We start from the raw sequence: 20930 nt of genomic DNA on the forward strand, positions 1-20930 counted from the left end.
ATTGTTTTTAAATGGCCTATTATTTAAACAAGTAAATGTTAAAAATAGATATTGTATTCAATTATTCATTCAAGGTGTAGATTAATACGCATAAAAAAAATCGAGGTATTTTTTCGGATCTGTGACTGTTATTTGTTAAATTTAATATTATTTATAAATTATATAAACAATTAAAGTTACCGTTTTTAAAGCAACGGTAAATTGTATTCGTGTATAATTTTTATCTGTTCAGCCTAAGTTAAATTTTTTATGCTTAATCTACGATGCTTTCATTTTTTTAATGAATTTGCTTAACAATTCAAAATATAATACAATATGGTCAATGCCCTCAAGGTGTGGATGAAATTCGCATCAGTGACCTTCAAGTTGTTTGGTGAGGTAAGTACAAGGATTGAAAGCAAACATTTAGGCATTCTATCTTTTTCTCTCAATATTTTTTTCCAGTTCAATTATATTACTGAATATTGTGACTAAGGCTATGGGATATCACATAAATAAGGATATTTATGTTCGTCCCTTTTATCCCTTCCATCGATCACGTAGTTCGACTAATTTCCGACTGAACTCAATATTACTCAAAGCGAAAAATTCACGAAGGATATCTCAAAATAACTCGCACACACTCAAATTTTGTCCTCACTCTTGAATCTGTGACTGTAGCAAATGCGTTGTTAACGGCTTAGGCGTGACTTTAAATGCCCGTGGTCCTTCTCTCAGCGAATGCGATGCACCGTCGGAGTCCTCTGAGTCCATGCCTCGAGCGTGCGCGGGCGAGACATATCTGCCTGCTTTCTTTCTGTGCTTCTTAATTGCCTTTGTTTGTATGCTCGTATTTTACGAATATTTTTCCAGCTGCGCTGATGCCAGGATGTCTGAGCAGCGTCTAACGGACGCTCATGGAAGATATTCTTCCACTCACGCCCCGATTTATGTACTTTCTTAGCGATTGTGAGTTCTGTGTGAGTGACGCTGAATACTTTTCTCTGTGTATCATTATCATCTGCTTTTCTGGCTTATCGTTTCCTTTCTCTTTCATCGCGGCAATGATAGAGAAGGCATGGACTGTCCAGGCATTGCCACTCATTGGTTTTCGGAACCTCGAAGACCTGCCAGGATCTGATATCTTATTTACGACGTTTGACTCTTAGGGTTAGGGTTTTTTTCACGCCTACGTTCCTTTGGTGGTTTTATTTTTTTCGGCCTTGGGTCCCTTCCGTATCTGAATTCCTCCTTAGTTGACAATTCATATTGGTAGATGGTATGCGGCGACATTGAGGGTAGTCAGAGAGAAAAATATTCCTAGCACACTTTAAACACTTTAGCTACCACTTTAGCAAACGTAAAGGACAAAGATGAGATCAGGTAAACCTCGTTGAAGAGCAATAAAACTGCGGCCGGGCGCTACCCTTTTTTTTTGGCCATAATAATCATTTTCGGCGGCTTCCAGTGAATTAGCGTACTATGAAATACATTTGAAGAGTCCGCTTTCCCAACGGGTGACGACGAAAGGGTATTCTGAATATTTTGAAAGTTAAAAATCCATAAATTCTTGAAACATATGTTGCACAGGCCATAAGTTCGATTATATTCGTCACTATTGCTGTTCTAAAGATTATTTCTGATGAATGTCGAGCCTCACTAAATATCATACGCTGGGGCTACTGGAAAGCCTCAAACGCACTAAAGGAATGAAAAATCTATTATAAATAGATCCCGTATTGCAAACCAAGTAGCACTATAACATGAAAGAAACCTGGCACCTTTCCTCGGAAAACTTTTCGTGCTAGCAAAACCGCCACCGGGCGGCGCGCCGCCCGGTCGGCCTGGCGGCTGTCGCCGCAGCGCTTTGCACCGTTCAACATAAAACCATCTTGAGGCCAAAGTAGCAAATAGTAGCAAGATTTTTCTTTTGATATAGAATCTATAGACTATATACTTTTAATTCGCGTCAAAATTTCCGGGGGGCTCAGAGGTGCCCAAAACGATTTTGCTATTTATATTTAAAAATTTAAGTAAAAATAGCATAAAGTTTAAACATTTTTATTTCCAACTATAAAAATATGGAAATAAAAGAAATCACCAGTGGTTGTACATAAAGGTACCAATTTATGCTCAGTATTTTTTTGAAGTTCATAAATTGTTTGAAACCTTCTTTATATGAAGTTGAACTTCTTTAAAAATGAGTGATTTTACGCGTCAGGCGTTTTTATCCCGGATGACTCATGTTTGACCATTTATACAAACTACAATGAGCCACAAAATAGTCGTAGTACTAGCCAGTATCATAGATTATATAGTGTAGAATACGAATAGTACCTTCAAAAATTCCTCCAAAAAAGTTGAAAAAATGACTTTCGACCAGCTTTTTCCGATTTTGAACCACTGTGCGACGCCCCTTGTCGAGCCCGGGGAGGAGGAGGTGGACAAGCGATATCCGCGAAAATAAATCTCAAGAGGATTGGAACACTTCACGCAATCCCAGATCGGGTTGAGGCGATTAGGCTCAGGGGTAAGTTTTAATGTTCTCACGGCCCGTGGACAAATGGTGCTGGGTCATCGGGCGTTGCCAGGATATTAAGCCCGGACAAGATACGCACGAAAGTCCCATCCGTCACACTTCCAAAAGTAGAACAATACTCCTCGCCCCTTGTCTTTTGTCTCCGGAGAAGAAAAAGAGTAACAGAGTGGGCCCAAGTTCATTGGATGGGGCGGAGAATATGGATAGGAGGAAGACCGGAACATGAAGTCATTGACGAAACTGCGGATCACCCTGGTGTCCGACCGTTTTGGCGATCGTTCAAATCAGTCAAGTGACTTTGAAGTTTAGCAAACGCTCTCCTGTCTTTTGCTACGAGGTCACCGTGTGAGGTAGACGACCCAAAGGCTTATATTACGGGGATTATCTTGATGCTAACACCTGAGTATTCTCGAAGGTGAAAAAGCTGACAGTGATAGATACGCACTCGGATTCAGGTGCATCGCTCCGTCAATCCGTCGAAATAAAAACAAGGGAAAGATGACTGATGATAAGATTCGTACGGACACAAATAGTAAAAAATAAATGATAATTGGCTTTTCTGGTGACAATAAAGAATACTACTAGGGATACAAATTAGAAATCAGGAAAGGTAAGCTACGCAACCGCTGATAGCTTGATCATCAGGAAGTCAGGTATCCCAGTCAGGCCGCATTTTTACCTCTGATATCTCTCTTCTTCCATCTACCACAACACCTCATGCATGTTCCTATCCCTTTCTTTCCTTCTCTATGAATTTATTTGTATGTTTGCGCTTAAGGCGCTTTTTTCGCTTACAATTAGAAAAATTATGTCCCACTACATTGTCACACAAATCAGTTTCAGTTAAAGGTGAAAATGTTTGACAAAAGTGTAGGTAGGTTTTATGTGTACATAGGTAGGGAGGTGTTATGCTATGAGAGCAAGCAGACGTCTCTCCGTAAATTGTTTCCATCATGAGTCCAGACGCTCTTACCACAATCACCAGTTTTCCCTCTGGACTGCACAAAATTTGTAGCTCAACTGCATTTATGCATTAGGATTTTTGACGCAATGCCAATATATTCATAACAACACATAAAAATATGGAATACTGATTTTCCTTCTACGATATAATTTACACGAAATAACACGAGAATTAACGCAATAATTCGATGAGATTTTCTGTCAATTTTGCCAGAACTATGGATGACTTACATCCAAATGATACACTCCAATTCTGACGATGAAACTGAGTATATAATATCACTCCTGATCAACTAGTTCCCCATTCTCAACCTCTTCCTACTTAGCGAGGTTTTATGCGCTTTTTTTCGTGCATCGAGTTCTTCTGATCTCGGGCACGGCGTCGCAATCCCGGATGGCTTATTATGGATGGTGTTTCTCGCTTGTCTTCGGGCACGCATTGCTTAGTCGGAAATACATCCATAGAGGGATTGTGAAGTGCACTTTATAGCACTCTCGAAATAGGGGTATTCATCTCATAAGCTTATTAGCATGAATTAGTGAATATGATTAAATCAGTACGTGTAGTTTGGCATTTACATCTCAGCAAACGCCACTGGAATTGTTCGCTACACACTTGGCACTGTACCAGTTAAACGCAAGTTATTCACACCAACCATTTGTAACGCAAGCAAACGATCACTTAAATTAGCCAAGAAATAACTTGAAAGTGACTTTATAAGTTATAAACTCATATGAGAAAAGGTGCATATCGATGGCTAAGTTCTAACAACACGTATCTCAAAAAAAGCAACTTTTCAGGAGAGCAAAAGAAACGATTTATATTTTTAATTGAAAATTGAAATGAAAAACCAAAAATTCATAAAAATGAAAAATAAGCATGCATTATCAAACAAAGAGTTGTTTTTTGCTTGAATTTTATTTTTTAAATGTCATTGCACTTTGTTTAAGATACCTGTTTCAAACCGTCCAAATTTTGAGATACGTGTTGTTGGAACTTAGCCATCGAAATGGGCTATTATAAAAATGGCAAAAATTTTGTCTGTGATGGCGTAACATAGTATCGATCTAGCTCCCTAGAAGCCAAGGAAATAATTAAGTTCTCGGAGCATACAGGCAAAAGCAAGCACATAAGCCGGAAATAAAAAACGGGATAGTTCTCGGGAACTGACCGATTTGTGGTGTAAATATAATTATAATTATCATGGTTGTGATATAAACCTCAACGATCTCCAACATGACAAGCTATTGGAACGTAAGCATTATCATGGGAGAGAACAGTTTGGTTTCAAGAGCATACGTGAACGACCAGCAGTTGAAATTAGCTTCATTCATTTAACCATACCATATATAAATAAGTAAATAACGTGCAAGATAGAAGGAACATATTTCCCCACTTTAAGGTATTTTTCACGCACTACAGCAACCACAGCCCTATCGTACTGGAGGCATTCTGGTCTAGCAGCAAATAAGGGTACGTTTCATTGCAATAAAATAGATGTTTCTTTCACTAAGAGTTCCTCACTACAGGGTACAAAAATTTGCTTTATGTTTTATCAAGTCCTTTGATCAATTAATTTTAACTTGCCTAAAAAATGACTGAGGATCGTGCAATTCAATCAATAAACCATTAGGAAAGTGGTTTACTTACCTCACTGATATAAGGATTTTCCGATTATGTTTGCAAAATAAATATTTTTAATGGAAATGCAGCACTTGAGTATTATTTTTCATTCATTTAAATGAATAATAGTAAAGAAGAAAATGCAGCAAGAGTACACTAGAATAGACGTTGTTTTCACTAAATAAGGCAAATTTTAGCCTACAATTGTCTATGGCTCTCTTTTATTTATGACGCGGCGAAGTCGAGGCGTTCGTTGAAATACTGAACATTGATGCAAAAAGTTTATCACAGCATCTGAAACCAAATCCTTGTTTCGTAATCAGAAATTACAGTTATGACGAGGCGGTTAACTCGTAAAGGCCGTGATGAACAGTTCCGCATTATTTTTTTCTCGCCTTCTTGTGCATGCCTACCATTATTGCGCATCATGCGCGGAGTAACTACCCTGCTCATGAAGGTCACAGAGTAAAAAATTATGACTGCTGTCAAAACTATTGCAGTGCTTCACAGTTTTTACTTCTTTGAACGAGAAAAGGGGATTAGTGTGAAATACATGCAAGCACATGAGTAGCGTTGCCTCTCCGGGAAAATCCTATAATTTTGGTATTAAATTATTCTCAATAACGATGTTTATATTTTCGGTATTCCTAAAATTTTGCTTCCTAAGTCAATCAAGGACGGAAAATTGCGTTGTATGAGAGCTCGGATATATCCTATGCCGTTTCAGCAAACTTTACTGGCGATATAATCCGTACTGGTCTGATATATACGTAGGTATATTTCAGGTTATATGAAATTTCAAAAATAAATGGCAACTTCAAGAGTTTTTTTTATAATAATTTAAACATTTAGGCGCAATGGCAAAAAATATTGCATGAAACTATGCCATCTTATAAAAGAAAAACTTCCATCTGTTCCTTTAAGAATAACTTGATGTGTTTGCGATTTGTTTCTTACGAATATTCACTCTTTTCCAATTACATTTTTATTTGCATATTAAGAGCCAATGATAATCGTAAAACATGAGCACCGTAAATTCAACTTGAAACTTTACAACTACATTCGTTTCACTGATGTTAGAATATAATGGAACAACAATATATTCTCATATCTCATGACGTTTCCTCTTACCCCTGGCAGGGGCGCACAAGAACTAATCCGACTACTAAGTGCGATATTTTTGTTCATCGTATAATTTTTTTAAATGTCTCAGAATGTGGTCAAAATGCTTCATAATCAATTTTTCAATATTTCAAATTCATCCCAGTAGATTTAAGAGGAAAAAACCTACGAAATTTATCCTAAAATGGTCGGAAGTTATCCCCCTAAGTTGACCTGTCGGTAGCTAACACCATAGAACTATCACATAGAAGACAAGACTTAAGTATTCTCCGAAATAAGTCGAAAAAAATTAGCGATAGTAAAAAAAAACGGGAGAGCGCTGGCCATAGAAGATATAAAAAAATAAATTAGGAGTTTGAAGTACTAGAGTTTCCAAAATAAGCTACTACTTCGTAGAAACCACGAAGGCGTTGAATTCAATAATGGAATCGTGCTATTGCAATAACGCCGAGACAAAAAATAAAAATTTCAATAAACTATATTCTTTAGGTAAAATTAGACAATGTGTTTGAAATATTGGTGTTATTTTCTTCTCGCGTAAGAAAATGCAATAGGTATCAAGCTCAAGCTCGGAGAAATATAAAAAGTTGATAAAGACACCCTGGAATTAGGGATGGGATAATTTTTTTCCTTCAAAATGGCATAGCATGAAATTACGGGTAAAGATCTTTTGCAAAAGGGAAAACAGAAGCAATGTTGCCTCGCGGCTATAGGAGTCCTGCAAATGTGCATGTATGTCGGGCTGAAAGACTAGTTATCTTTGTTGCGAGGAATGAAGGAATTTCACTGATTATGGCTCAAAACCTTTTTATGTCGTTACCTATGTACAAATACGCTGAAGCATAAAATTAGAATGAAGAGGGAAGGTTGAGAAGAGAACAAATTTGACTTATGGAATGGGGGTAATGGTCGACTTCAAGCCGTAATTGCAGTTCAATGGGCGAGCCTGCAACTTCTCAAAATGATACGCCGAGATAGTGATTATGCCCTTTTTTCCTCGCACAACCTCAGTACAGGTTATGGAAGCAAAGCGATCTGGTTATCTTGTTGACCGATCAATTCAATAATGAGCCACGTACGAGATTAACTACTATTTTCACGACCCAGGCGAACGATTCGAGCATTTCAATCAGCCACGGGGCACACGTAACAGGTAATCTGTTTAAATTGCATAGGCAGCAAAAAAAAAATTCCCCTCACCGAGGCCACTTGGGACTGATCCAACAAATTGCTTCCAACGTATGAATACGCAACCATTACCTTCGTTAGTAAATAAATCGGTTCGAACAACATTTACTCAAAGCTAAACGTGATTAAAATAGCGGCAAACGGCACTAGCTTTGAATTATGGGGTGGCTGCGGAAATCGACATTTTTCATTTTGGCCACTAAGATAGCTGGCTAGATGATAGAGCTTCCTCCCAACGTCACTGGTGATTTCATGCTATGAATTTAATTCACTGACGAAACACATAATAAAAGAAATGTTAACACCTCCGACCTAAGTTATAATTTTTATCTACTGCGAAAGCTATTTCAAGAGCACTGATTGGTTTTCGGAATTCCTGCAAGAAGCTGACAAGCATAAATTTATTATTATTATAGCGTAGGAGTGCTCCATTATTTTCTAGAATGAAAGACAATTTACCACCACGAACGAATGCAGTCGTTCTAGATACGCTTGGGATTGGCATTCATAGATTAGACAAGCAAGACCTAATAATTCTTGGGGTTTGATTTGATTTTCAAACATCCCTCCTCTGATGGAAATTGAAATTTGACGATACTTGACAACATCATTCAAATAGAAAAAACGTGATAAATACCCTATATCAGCGAAACCTAAAGTGGTGTATTCAATAGAAATAACGGAATTGCGCGAAACAATTTAATTACGCCCATAATTATTAGTATTATAATAACTATCATCCGTAAGTCTACTTTATTTGTCAAAAAGAAGTCTTGAAGTGATATGAAGAAGGTTATCCATTAAATTTGGCTTATTAATACGGGACAACATATTTGTTTAAATATTAACCCTCGAAACATCAACTTCAACGATTTTTCATTTATTTTTGAGTGAGAAAAAAAAGCTCTTATTTTACTTAAATACCATTTAAATTTTGTTGCATTAAATAATAAATTTAGGGGGTGATATGAACTCAGGCTGCATGCCTGGCCCATTTAGCATAATTATCAAAATAAAAACTTTTTTCATTTCCTACAGAGCATTCTTATCTTTGCCCAGAAATAAAATTAAAACACTTCCTCGAAAAAAGCTTCATTGGGCCTAAAGGTTCCTTTCAAGGGATGAAATGAAACTTTAAAATCAACCTGGGTTTGGTAGCGAGCTAAATTTGGCCAGCTTTATTGCGCGTCAACTTGTGATTATTTAGACAATTTCCTTCGATATGAATTGAAATTGCGTAATTATTCCCTTTTAACTGCACTTAAGTAAGTAATTTACGTTGGTACCATTAAATTGTCGAAGTGAAGTGAATTGTTGAAGAAGCCAAAGATTAAATTCCGGAAAATTTAAAGGATCATATGGTAAGTATGTCTTACGAAAATTAACTCGATGAAAAGGTTCTTCTAAAAGCTGAATCCATATGAACCCTCGGAACGTAATTTTTTACCCCAGATTCCGAGTAATGACCAATTCGTCATGATCCAAAGCGGTCACACACATGCTCAACTTATGAAAAAAAGTTTGATTTAAATGGGTGATCTTAAGATATTCCTTACTCTGATATCAAAAGCCTTAAAACAACTGAATAATTATAAAAGTATGATCTCACTGAAAACGGTAAAATTAGTTCGAAACAGTATTATACATTTATTTTCAGTAATTTCAAAAGGATTTCTTGGAAGACAAGGAACCACGATCCTTCTCTAGGAAAAAAAATCCTCGAAAATTCAATTAAACTTTTGGAAATGACGTAATTATTGCCCATTTCACGTAATAACATACTTATGAACAGAAAAGCATGTATAATAAAGCTGAATACAGTCATAAGCGCGCCACAGCGATTCGTCATTGTCATGAATGCACAACTCGGCTTCAAGCAACCTTCATAGACTAAAAAATATATTTTCAATTTATTCGAAATATATGTTTGAGAGAGGCGAGAATTTATTTGATAAGGAAAATCATTCCATACGCACATATTCCATCAATTTTGAATCATCGAACTTGCTTTTATGCATTCCCAGATATTGAAATTAAAATTCTAGTTCCGCAGAAACCCTGTACATCGTTCGACCTTCTTACTTAGCGGGTAAGCTTACAGCAAAGTCGTTATTCGAAGTGAAAGTGAAGCAGCTCCTCCCATTTCTTTGACGGACAAAAATGCGAAGCATTAAAGAAATTGATGCTGAGTTTCAGCGCAATATATTTTGGATTGCTTCCATTTAAAGCGAGGTCCGAAAAACATGAAGGATATTTAATATAATTTCCCGTCAGTGGGTTTTTCAATTCAAGAAAATACAGTTCCCAAGGAGAATGACAATTTTTGAGTCAAATTATATTTAATTACGGAATAACCATCCGATATCCTGTATAAGCACAAATAGATACAGCAGTGACAGCAAAGAGAATACTGTCAGGTTTGTCAAAATTCGACAAAAGGACATATTTAGCAAGTTCCACGTTAAGTACGGAATGTTCATAGCAGCAGCAGTCAATGGTTATTGCAGAATTGTTCAGGCAAGGTGAAAAATAAAATTTGGATAGGAATATATGCCATAAAGCAGGACAAAATGCATTGGAATTTTTTATTTAGAACCTCATTTAAGGCAAGTTGACATTATCTTTATAGGAAGTAAGATAACGAACGTAATTAAGATATGGATAATTTAGAAAATGTTTTACATCTTCAGAAATTTTACAATAAGGTCATTATTTTGCTAAATCAGTAATTAATTATTTACTATTAGGCTAATATGTTAGCGAAAATAATAGCCACTTAGTAATTATTTTCGATTTAATCCTGGAATATCACAGTCTCATACATGCTAAAATAGTAAAATTGTGCCAAAATACCAAATACAGCGATGTTATAATCAAAATGGAAACATCAAATGTCCATTATTCATGTGAAAATAAGAAACAAATAATAAAATCTAACAAGCATTCTCCTCCCATCTTGACGCATTCTCGTAAGGCAACACATGATTCCTTTCAATCTCCGGAACTGCAAGACTTCCTGACTCGAGCAAACAGCTTCAAATGTAGGTAGATATTCGACGCTCCGTAAAAGGATTTTTTTTCCTGCTGGACAGGAGTTTGAGAAAGGCTGTTTAAGAAGACCTTAGCGTTTGACGCCGAGAAATCAACGAAATGCCCAGACGGGGGAGAAGGCAAAAATGTTACGTGCCGTGAAAACGAGATGTGTTTCCCACGAAGGATGGCCCTAATTACCTGATTCTCAGCGAACCATTAAGTGCAATGTCAGGCTGCTTCTTGCCGCACACTTCATTCTCATGGACCAAGTAATCAGGTCGTGCCGACAACCCAGCCAATTGAGCTATGTCACACGTCTATGAAGATTTATTGGATTTAAAAAAGGATCATTCAGAAATAGTTTCATGAATGCGCTCATAGTATAAACAGTGAAAAGAATTAATTATTTTTTTAAATATTTTAAATTTTTAATTGTGTTTTAAATTCTTTTTTCTTTTTCTTTTACGCTTTGAATGCATTTATTTCTGGTAATACTTAAATAACTGAGTCGCTTCCACAGAGTGCGATGAGCGCCTCAATAAACAGACATTACATCACATATCTATCTTCAGCAATTATATCTATAATCTGTTGATCTACTAGCCACTATTAACTTTACTAAATATTCCATATGCTTCCGCACAGATATATCTACTATAAATGTCATTATTACAACCATTGGGTATATAAGTAGGAGGTGAATACCTGAGTAGGTGGAAAATAGGGGAAAAGATGAGGGTTTTTTTCTCCTGGCTAATGACAGTGAGTAGGAGTCTTATGCATCATTATGAATTGGTCACTGGCCAACAGCGATTTTGACATACAATGACTGCTAAAAATACATAAGTCAAAAGCGATCCAAGAGCAAAAGACATTAAGAAATTCCAACTCATACATATTTGCGGCTTTCTTAATTTATTTATTTCTTATGTATTCTAAAGTTCGCCCAATTGTAATAAAATTATGATATGTTTGAATATGGGTGACATCGGAAGTGCCATTGCACAACAATTGATACAAGGTTAATACGCGGGAAAAGCTCAAGTTTGACAAATAAATATAGCATTAGATTACCTTTAGATTATCCTGAGCAGAGCAAGCTTCAGGCGCAACTGGTACTGGAGGGCCTGGGAACATGGCATAACCGCCAGGGTAAGCGAGAAGTGCGGGGGCCCCTTAGACCATATTAGACCATATAAACTACTTGGCTTATATGCCTAGCCTAGCTTATATGGTCTAAGAAGGGCCCTCCGTCAGGAAAAAATATGAGATAAATGGTTCAAAATCGTGAGTTTTACGGCCTTCTGGTAGATATTTTATTAATCCTCACACTATTCTAAAAGTATTATTAATCCAATTACGTAAAATAGATTTAAATTAAAAATTTCTCTGAACTATGGAGAGGGTTTTATCCCCCAAAACCCATCCCTCGCTACGCCACTGATCCTGAGAAAAGTATTTTGGGAAAATTTAACGCAAAATTCTATTATTTTGTTAATACTTACAATTAGAAAAATAGACATCACGGGCAATTCAGAATAAATACAAACAAATAACGCACAATATGGTTGCGCAATAGCCAAATGATTATGCCAATTATGAATCCACAACGTCAGTATAATCATGGGAAGCAATAAGTATAATTAGAATTAGTTTAACATTTTGACGCGGAACAAGTTGGATAGTGAAATGATTACAAATAGATTTGATTAAATTCCTGATTACTTAATGGGAATTAAATTTAATGGAAATAAAATTTCCAATGGGAAAAATTGTATGAAAACAAACGCTATCGCCTTAGGCAACTATCAAACCCAGCATGTGATCTCGATTTGTGCCATTTCAATCTTTATCGCAAGCGCAGAAGCAGAAAATCGCGCTAGTTCATATTCACTTCACAATGAACAAAATGTGATTTCAGCTAAACGGAGAGGAAAACGCAAAATCTAAAAGACGCTCTCCACGCATTCAGCCGATTAATCTCTGGTTCTAACTTTAACATAAAGAGATTTTTTTTACAACACGTTTTTTTTTTAAATAGTGTAACTAACACAAAAAAGTTAAAAAAATTCATTACTTGGAGAATAAATAGTGGGTGCTGTAGAGGTTCTTTAGAAAGGAGTGTAGATGAGCCTGACAGGTGAGTAAGGATTGGCACACAATGCTAATATGTAAACCTAATCGGCACCCACGCATTACTCTCCGACGGATGAAACAATTATTTTATTGCTTTTTAGTGCACTTTATAATGTTATAAAGGATCTAAGGTTTTCCCGGCGAATAGACTGAAGGAAGATTTTTCGGGTTTCCAGCCGGGTCCAAGGGTTTTTCGGCACCTATAGCTGCATAGCAGCATATAGCAAACCCGAGAACTCCATTTTATGTTTTTGGAAAATGCGTGCTTATCTATGCAACTTTTTTTTTACTTTTTGGTGCTGAATCGTGAAATCGATTAAGCCACAGCTGCGGGAGAAATTTCTACCAAAACATTTGAAACAGACGCCGTCTTTTGAGAAAATACATAACTAATTTCCATGTGGTAGTTTACTTTATTTATTTAGAGCACAATGGAACAACATTTCAAATATCTGATAATTGAATATTGTATTTTAATCCGAATCTAGCAAGTGTGCAAAATTTCAAGCAAATCCGACAATGGGAAGTGAGTTAAAAATCAATTACAATATTCCATCGATCGAATAGACAAACAGACGAAGCAAGTTAAGAAAAGGCGAGTAAAAACTGAGTTTCTTTCATCGAGTGGGATGGTCTCTCGAGTGGCCTCATCCGCCACAGCTGATGAGAAGCCAACGGCTAACGACGCCATTTACTAACCATAGCCAAAGGATCATGGGATCGCGAATATGCCCGCCAAATGCGCAACAAAACTTCGCTCATTCTAACTCATAATCTCTGTCGCGCCACGGAGACTGAGCGTCGAGTGAAAAAGCACAAGGGTTGGCAATGCTCACTCACCATTGCGCTGAGAGTAGACGGAAGTAGACGGCAAGGATGGGGCGGCGAAACGTGGATGGAATGTTCAGGGCCGTTGATGAATAAATTTACGATGAAATCAGGCACATTAGCGTGTATGAGACGGCATCCAGGAATCTCTCCGAGGAGGGGGATGAGTTTAGAGCCGGGAAAGGAGAGATATGGATCTCCTCTCTACCCACACAGAATTATTCACCAATCTTTAAAATGTGACGGGAGAGTGATGGCGATCGTTGTCATCGCGCGTGATCGACTCTCCTCCACCATCACCAAATGGAGTCTCCTTCGTTCGCTATACTCGGCGGAGCTAAAGCAACAGCATTCGCCAATATCTGACTCACGGAACCGTTATGGTTGAAAATGGACTTATCACCAGCAGGTATCAATCCCAATATTTATTTGCTGTCTTTACCCACTATAGGTTCTACGCATCAGATAACGGTTTCATTTGCAGATACGTTAATCCTAGAATCTTTCATTATTTGGTGGATTCGTCCCATCTCATGGAAGAGGAGATCTTCCGACCTCCTTTGCCGAGTTCCCTCCGATTTTCTCCTCACATTACACTGTTCAATGTACTTGGTGAAGGGGTAAGGAACTCGTCTTCCGCATCGAATGTCACGGGTCCGAATACTGCCTGGTTAGGTCATGTTTATCTATATTTGAATGGAAATGAATGTCTTCATGACAATATTGTTTGAAAATAGGCTACTGCAAGTAGAGGTCAAGGGGTTCAAAATTTCCCCAAAATAATTGGGAGATTCGGGTTTAGTGTAACCTATTCGAAATCCACCCCATCTCCTAATGAATCTCCACTGCCAATAATTTCTGGCATCAGCCTGGGTAAGAGAGGAATTATCACTCCTCAAAACGGTACACAAATAAAGATGAACGGTTGATAAACTAGATATATTAGCACATACAAGAAACACAGTTTTTTATAAAAATAAATCCAGTCCCATGCATGAAAAGTACTTTATTCTCAAAAATTTGTTTATTCCCATCCTCTTCGAGCTTCTCGCCATCTATATACTATCCTTGATTTTCTACTAATCAACAGATTTCTTTTATACTCTGTAATCCCAAATTAATACTTAAATCCACATATTATTTCAAACATTCGAGGGCTCTGACAATATGAATGCGCAATCGGACGAATAGCTTGGACCATTAAACGATGAAAATTTATTGCAAGGGCGAATTCACTCAGTATTACATAGCATCTCAAGCCAACTCCAAAAATGTTGAGTAACTGCTCTGCTTGAATGCATCTTGAGGGATGAAATCTATTAGCTTAAGAAAATATCAATTTTGCTAGTAAAACACGTTACATCACGAATCCTCCGATTACTTCAAACGAACTATTTCACCGACTTGTACAGCACATTCTTGATGCCAATTTTCTGTCACTTTTTAAAATACGTATACGCTCAATCGTTCATTTATTGAAATAATTTTTCCATATGAATTGGTTGAGATATTCTGCATTTTCATTTTCCTTTTTTTAACCCCATATTCAAGAATTTATTCTGCAAATCAACCAGGCTACAAGCCAACATGTTTAATCGAGAATTTGCTCCGAAAGACGTCTCACATAAGGAAGGAAATACCGCGTGAAACAAATAAACAAAAACTTAGGACGGATCGAAAAAAAAGAGGGTCGACAAGAAATGAGAAAGGGTTTCAACGAGCCACCGCAAGCAATAGCCCGAGGACTATCGTGAAATGTCTCTACCCTTCGTCTCCGGTGCACATGGGCCGGAAGCAAAACAAAAGAGTACAAGGAATTGGGAGGCGGAAGAGGAGGAGTACATAAAACAAACAAGCTCTCTTCCTCTTCACCAGTTTCATTCATTCCTGATGAACTCCTCGAGGGAGTCGTAAAGATAAACCAAAGGAAGTAACTAGAAGGAGGGGAAAACATTGCACTACACGACAAGGGAATCAGCCTCTTCATCGCAATCACCGTAAGAACCTTCATAACGATGAACGTCAAGCCTCAACAATCTCTCTAACCCACTAAGCACAAGAAGACACTTATCCAAATAGAGAAAAAAGCGGAATAAAATTAAATGCTAGAGGTTACCAAATGGAGAGTAAGCCGCAATGCCAAAAATATCTCCTTTTGGTTGCATGAGCAAATCTTGAAGGGCTGTGAGAGACTCTCGGTAATTAGTAAGTTTTCGGTCCCGACCAATTAACTTTTTTGAACAGGTCTGTGCACGTACTGATACGAAAAACATACCTAATCACTGCTGTTAAAATATACTCATTTCCAACACCATAGTGGTTAAAATATCTTCCCGCAACGATGAAGCCATTCATTTTGGCAAGAGGATCATTTTAAAATAGTATCGTCCAGAAATAGACTTTCATGAATGCGTTCACAGCATAGCAAGTGCAAAGAATGAAGCCAGTGAAGCAATTAATAAAGTTAGCAATGCTATACTAGCGGAAAAACCAGCGCATCCGGAGAATATAAACATAGCATCAAAATACGTAACGACGCTATCCCTCGCGTTGACCAAATGATAATAAGGTCCAGGATTTCCGAGGAATTCTTTGACCTAAAGTACTGAGAATAAAAAAAATGGATGAATACATTATAAGAAATCATATGAAACCCGTTTCACTTTGCCCTTAATTGACACTGAAGGATTAGAGGACTTAATTTGACAGGACAAATTTAGGGCAGGGAGAAAACCATTCCTTCGAACACAAGTATTAATTCAACTTGATCTGTAGGAGAATATTTCCATAAAAAAAACTCGGCGCCTTTCAACTCTGATTACTGCGGCTACTGTTTTAATATGAATGTAGGGGGAGCCTGAAGAGTAGTACAAGGTGGCATTTTTTTCACAACCTCCTCTTCACACTTCTCATTCCAACTCGTCCACCGAACGTTTCTCACGCTGAACCGCAGACCAAATTAGCCACGCTCTCACACGCCATCCAAACCTTCCGAATATGACTTCTGTCCTGTCTCACGGCGGCGACAATGTTTTGCGCCATAAAGGGACGCCACTGTCCTCAAGCAAAGAACGTCCACCCGCTCGACTGCTAATGGTCATCCACTTCTTGAATCGGTTATAAAAAAAATATATATACGTCCATTTACACTTACACATAGCACTGCTGCTTTCCCCCCCTCTCTCTCTCCACAAGGGAGCACGCCTGCATGTGTTGCTTGTTATACGAGTCAGTCCCCGCACGAATCTGATTTCCATCCGTCGTCGACGGAAGATGGAAGGGGTATGTCGAGAGAACTACAGGGAGTAGAAATAAAGAAAGGGGGACCTTTATATGCGTGTGTACGTGCCACCGCTGTCTTTTTTTTCTTGCGGAGGGAGGACGTCTTCAATCGCGGAGAGCAGTCCTCTCACCCCGGACTGGCTCCCACACGTCGCCAAGGAGAGCGGTCGTCTGTGTGCTGCGGGAGAAGGGTGTACGGAGGAGGAGGATGGAAAAAAATGGAGGAGGAATCCCTGCTGGGCAGTTGGTTTTAGCCGGCATCTGGTCCGAGAGGGACTCTGGGAGAGCAAAGTGACGGAAGGGTTGAGGGGGAGGAGTGACCCTCAGGCGTCGACGCCATCGAGACGAAACAGAGGAAGAGAAACATGCTCCCGCGGAAGTGGCCGGGATATGTTTCTTTCACGGGGGATATTTTTTCATCGATTCGGAATCGACTATTTCATGAGTGTTCATAATTTTCAATTTCCTTGACTTTTCCCTGACTTCCAGTCCCGATTTTTTAAATTCCCTAACTTGATATCCTTATTTAAGCAGCCATATTTAGATATTTCATGGAAAAATGAAGCTACGTTTACTGCGAAATAAGATAAGTAGTAGTATAAAATAGAAGTGATAGAAGTAGAAATTAAGTCAGGTAATATCAAGTTACCCCGTTTCGATCAGCTAAGCTGCACCGATAGTTTTTTCGTGGCCGTGATCTGATTTCCAAGAGATTTCCATAACTTACAGGCCTCATTTTTATTAACCTAACTTTTCTTGCTTTCCTTGACCGGTATGAACCCTGATAACCCAAGGGCAGCTGGAAAAAAGCCTTTGCAATGAATCCTTCAAAAAAGCTGTTTCTGGGCTCCGCTAAAGTTACTAGGACAGCCAAGTTCATCCAGAGCGAAAAAAAAATATTTCAGGACAGGAAATACTACGAATAAAAGCTACTCAGGCTTAACTTGAAGGATATGCTTTACGTACATTTCAAATAAAACAGAAGTAATTTTCCGGTCAATCATAAAAAAACAGGTAAAGCACGACCGACCAAGATATCGGCACGTAATGCAATTAACACGTTAAGAATTTTATTAGATCGAGTGGGAAGAGTACCGTTGTAATACACCGGGAACCGATGGGTTTTTGTAATAATAAGTTAGATCTTTCTGGGCTCCACTAGTAATACTAGGACAGCCAAATTTATTGGAAGCGGAAAAAATATTTCAGGAGAAGAAAAAATGCGTATAAAAGCGTATCAGGCTTAACTACGTGGAAATTCTTCATTATGCATTGCAAATAAAACAGTGGTAGTAACTTTCCTGCCAATCTATTTTTTTAATAGCGCAAAAAAACGAACGACCAAGTTATCGGCACGTAATGCCATTAACGAGCTACCAATTTTATTTGCACATGCGGGAATGGTGCCTTTGCTGTGCACTGGGAACCGATGGGTTTTTAATAAAAATTAATTAGGAAAACTCAAATTGCTCTTTTGTATGACGGTAAAGAATCGGGCGGGCCACCCCAAGTGCGTGCGCCCAGCGAGGAAGGATCAAAGGGGGAAGACGGAAAGATGCGGGAAAAGAAACCAGAGGGGAGAGATGCAAGAGAATGGTTCCATGGGGGTGGGGGGAGAGCGCGACTTGTCATTACTACACCCGCCCGCTCTTTACTCCCTTGTGGTGGGCGAATCAAAGGCGGGTTAGGAGGGGGAGGCGCGTGAGAGGTGGGGTGGGGGCCGAAAAAAGGCAAGGTCAAATGTGCGTCAGCGCCTCATGCATCAAATGTGTAGGATGGGGGTGGAGAGAAGGAGGGGTAATGGCGGGGCAAGGAGGAGGGGAAATCGGAAATGGAGGAAACTGAATGAAAGAAAATTGTACCAAGCAAGGGCTACTCCATCCCTTCAAACCAGCAGAGCCACAGTTCTGACTCCCTTGGTCTCAGGCGCCACTTATTATTTGTAAACGCTACATAGCCCTACAGTAGTGGAAACAGATGATGTTCATTGCTGAAGATGAATTTCACCCTTCGACCTTGCTATATTAAAGATGGAAATAGAATTTTCTTAATTCGTACTGATGAATGTTACCCATCGAAAATTTCGTCGGAAAGTAATTTTTTAAGGTCCACTTGTATGATAGTCCATAATGAGTTAGATATATTAAAATAAATAATATAAATTTCACATTACTTAAAATATACCGAATGCTTAGTTAAACTCACAACATTTGTAGAAATTTGGGATCTTGAGAATAGTTAATTAGGTAAAGGCGCATACTGTTTTGCATATTAAATCAGTGCATTTGAGTATGTCAGAGGAATAATGAATTTCAAAAGAAGGGCTATGAAGTTCTTCCCTCATGGCATGGGAAGCGATGCGAATTAGTCCAATGGAAATGAGTAATCGAAAAGACACGGGGCCCACGATGAAATAACCCCCTGGATAGCGATGAGGGCAATTGTGATGTGAACAAGAAGCAGGGCTAATTGTATCACTGTGATGAAGAATATGCGGGAACTTGAGTTCAAATGTGGAGGTTGATGGGCTACTAACAATAAGCCAAAAAAATTAACCATAAGGCCGAGTTCTGAAATTGAGGAAAATGACAACTGTACGAAGAAATTGCAACATCAGACAATTTTTCTTTCCAAAACCTTTTTATTTCTTTTTTAATACAATTTCTTTCCTCGTCTCCTTTCTTCAAGATCTTTTCTTTTTTGGCGTCTCTCCCAACAATCCCCCTATCATTCTACAACAATTCTTTGGCAACCTTCCATCTCCCTTCATTACACATAAACATCAAATCAAAATAAAACTTTATTCAATAACAATATTATTGAACATAAACATCAATCGCTACAGCATTAATGTAATTCCTCTCAGAAACCTTGATTCAGAATTTGAGAACGATGAACTTTGAAATTGCAAACAAATATCCACTGAACTCACAGGAATATATTTGACGAATAAACACAATCATTTTACCAAGAATTTCATTCATTTCCCGTGCGAATCTAGCAGACCTCAATGAAGTTAATGACCATTCAGTGAACTTTGTTATGGCTTATGAGAAGGCGTGTCTGATTGAGGGGAGTTGGTGACTACAACCGCGGAGGAATTTGCTCAATCAAGCAGACTGCTCTTATTCAATGACGCAGAATGTGAACCCCGATTATTCCTTATGCAATCAAAGGAAATTACTAATAAAAATCTCCAATACGTATTAATGCTATTTTACTAGAGATTTTATTCACTTTCTATCAGTGAATTATAAAATATATAATAATGCAGCCAATATTCCTGACCTTTACAGTAACAGAAGAATGGAATCGACAATAAATCGAAAAAATTCAGAGATTAGAAATTCTTTAGATTTAGACTTTAGTTTTGTCACAAAAGGTCAAGCCCTATGAATGTACTCGAATATAATTCCATATTGATTATAAATCCTCAATAAAATGTCTATGAACCTATTAGCATTAATGCTAATAACATGCCAATAAGCCAGAGGTAAATGAAGTTTGATAATGGAGGCCTAAAAAAGAAAGGAAATCACGATCGCTAAAAGACCTGAAAAGTGTTGATGACCATAAAATCAACTTCGATAAAACTTACGGAAGGGCGTGCCCGTGCCAGCAGTCATCATTGTCTACGACCGTGAGGGAATTTGTTGGAGCAGACAAAAAATATGGTTCCCATAAAATGATACATTCTCCGAAGCACTGATTCTGACTGAGAACATCGACACCGGTCAGGAAGAGGCAACACAGCGAAGTGGGAATAAGGAAATACTGCCCAGCCCACTACTATTAGTAGTAGAGCGACGGAGTCAAAGATGAGTGCTTCGCTCTGCATTTCCCAGTGCTGAGGCCTTGAGCCTACAGAGCAAGCGCAGCAACCTCGAAGAGTTCAAGGAGCCGCAATCGCATGAGACAGAGTGCAGGAGAGATACGCATCCACAGGAAGTAGTGGGAGAGCGGAGAAGCTGTGAGTAATTACGGGATGTCCAAGGAAAGGAGGCGGGTATCAGATAACAGATCCTCTGCACCTGCTAGCCATCTTTAGGGAAAAAATAGTCGGGCAGTGAAGAAAAATACAGAAAACCGCCCTTTAATTAGCAGAAAAATTGTTGAAGGGGAGGTAAAGAGAAAAACATATGGAGCATTATAGTGAACATTGGAAGCCCCATCATAAAAGAGATGTATTTTTGATTTGACCTTATGTCGAAAATATATATCACTAGTGATATTTAA

At 38.3% G+C, this 20930-nt stretch overlaps 1 protein-coding gene across 1 annotated transcript in view; it reads right to left on the minus strand.

Moving 5' to 3' along the window:
- Positions 1-20930, minus strand: part of LOC124157357 (phospholipid phosphatase 1-like) — a 177813-nt gene that overhangs the window by 82935 nt on the left and 73948 nt on the right. The window lies entirely within an intron of this gene.

This window comes from Ischnura elegans, chromosome 4, assembly GCF_921293095.1.
Source record: "Ischnura elegans chromosome 4, ioIscEleg1.1, whole genome shotgun sequence".
NCBI classification, from domain to species: Eukaryota; Metazoa; Arthropoda; class Insecta; order Odonata; family Coenagrionidae; genus Ischnura; species Ischnura elegans.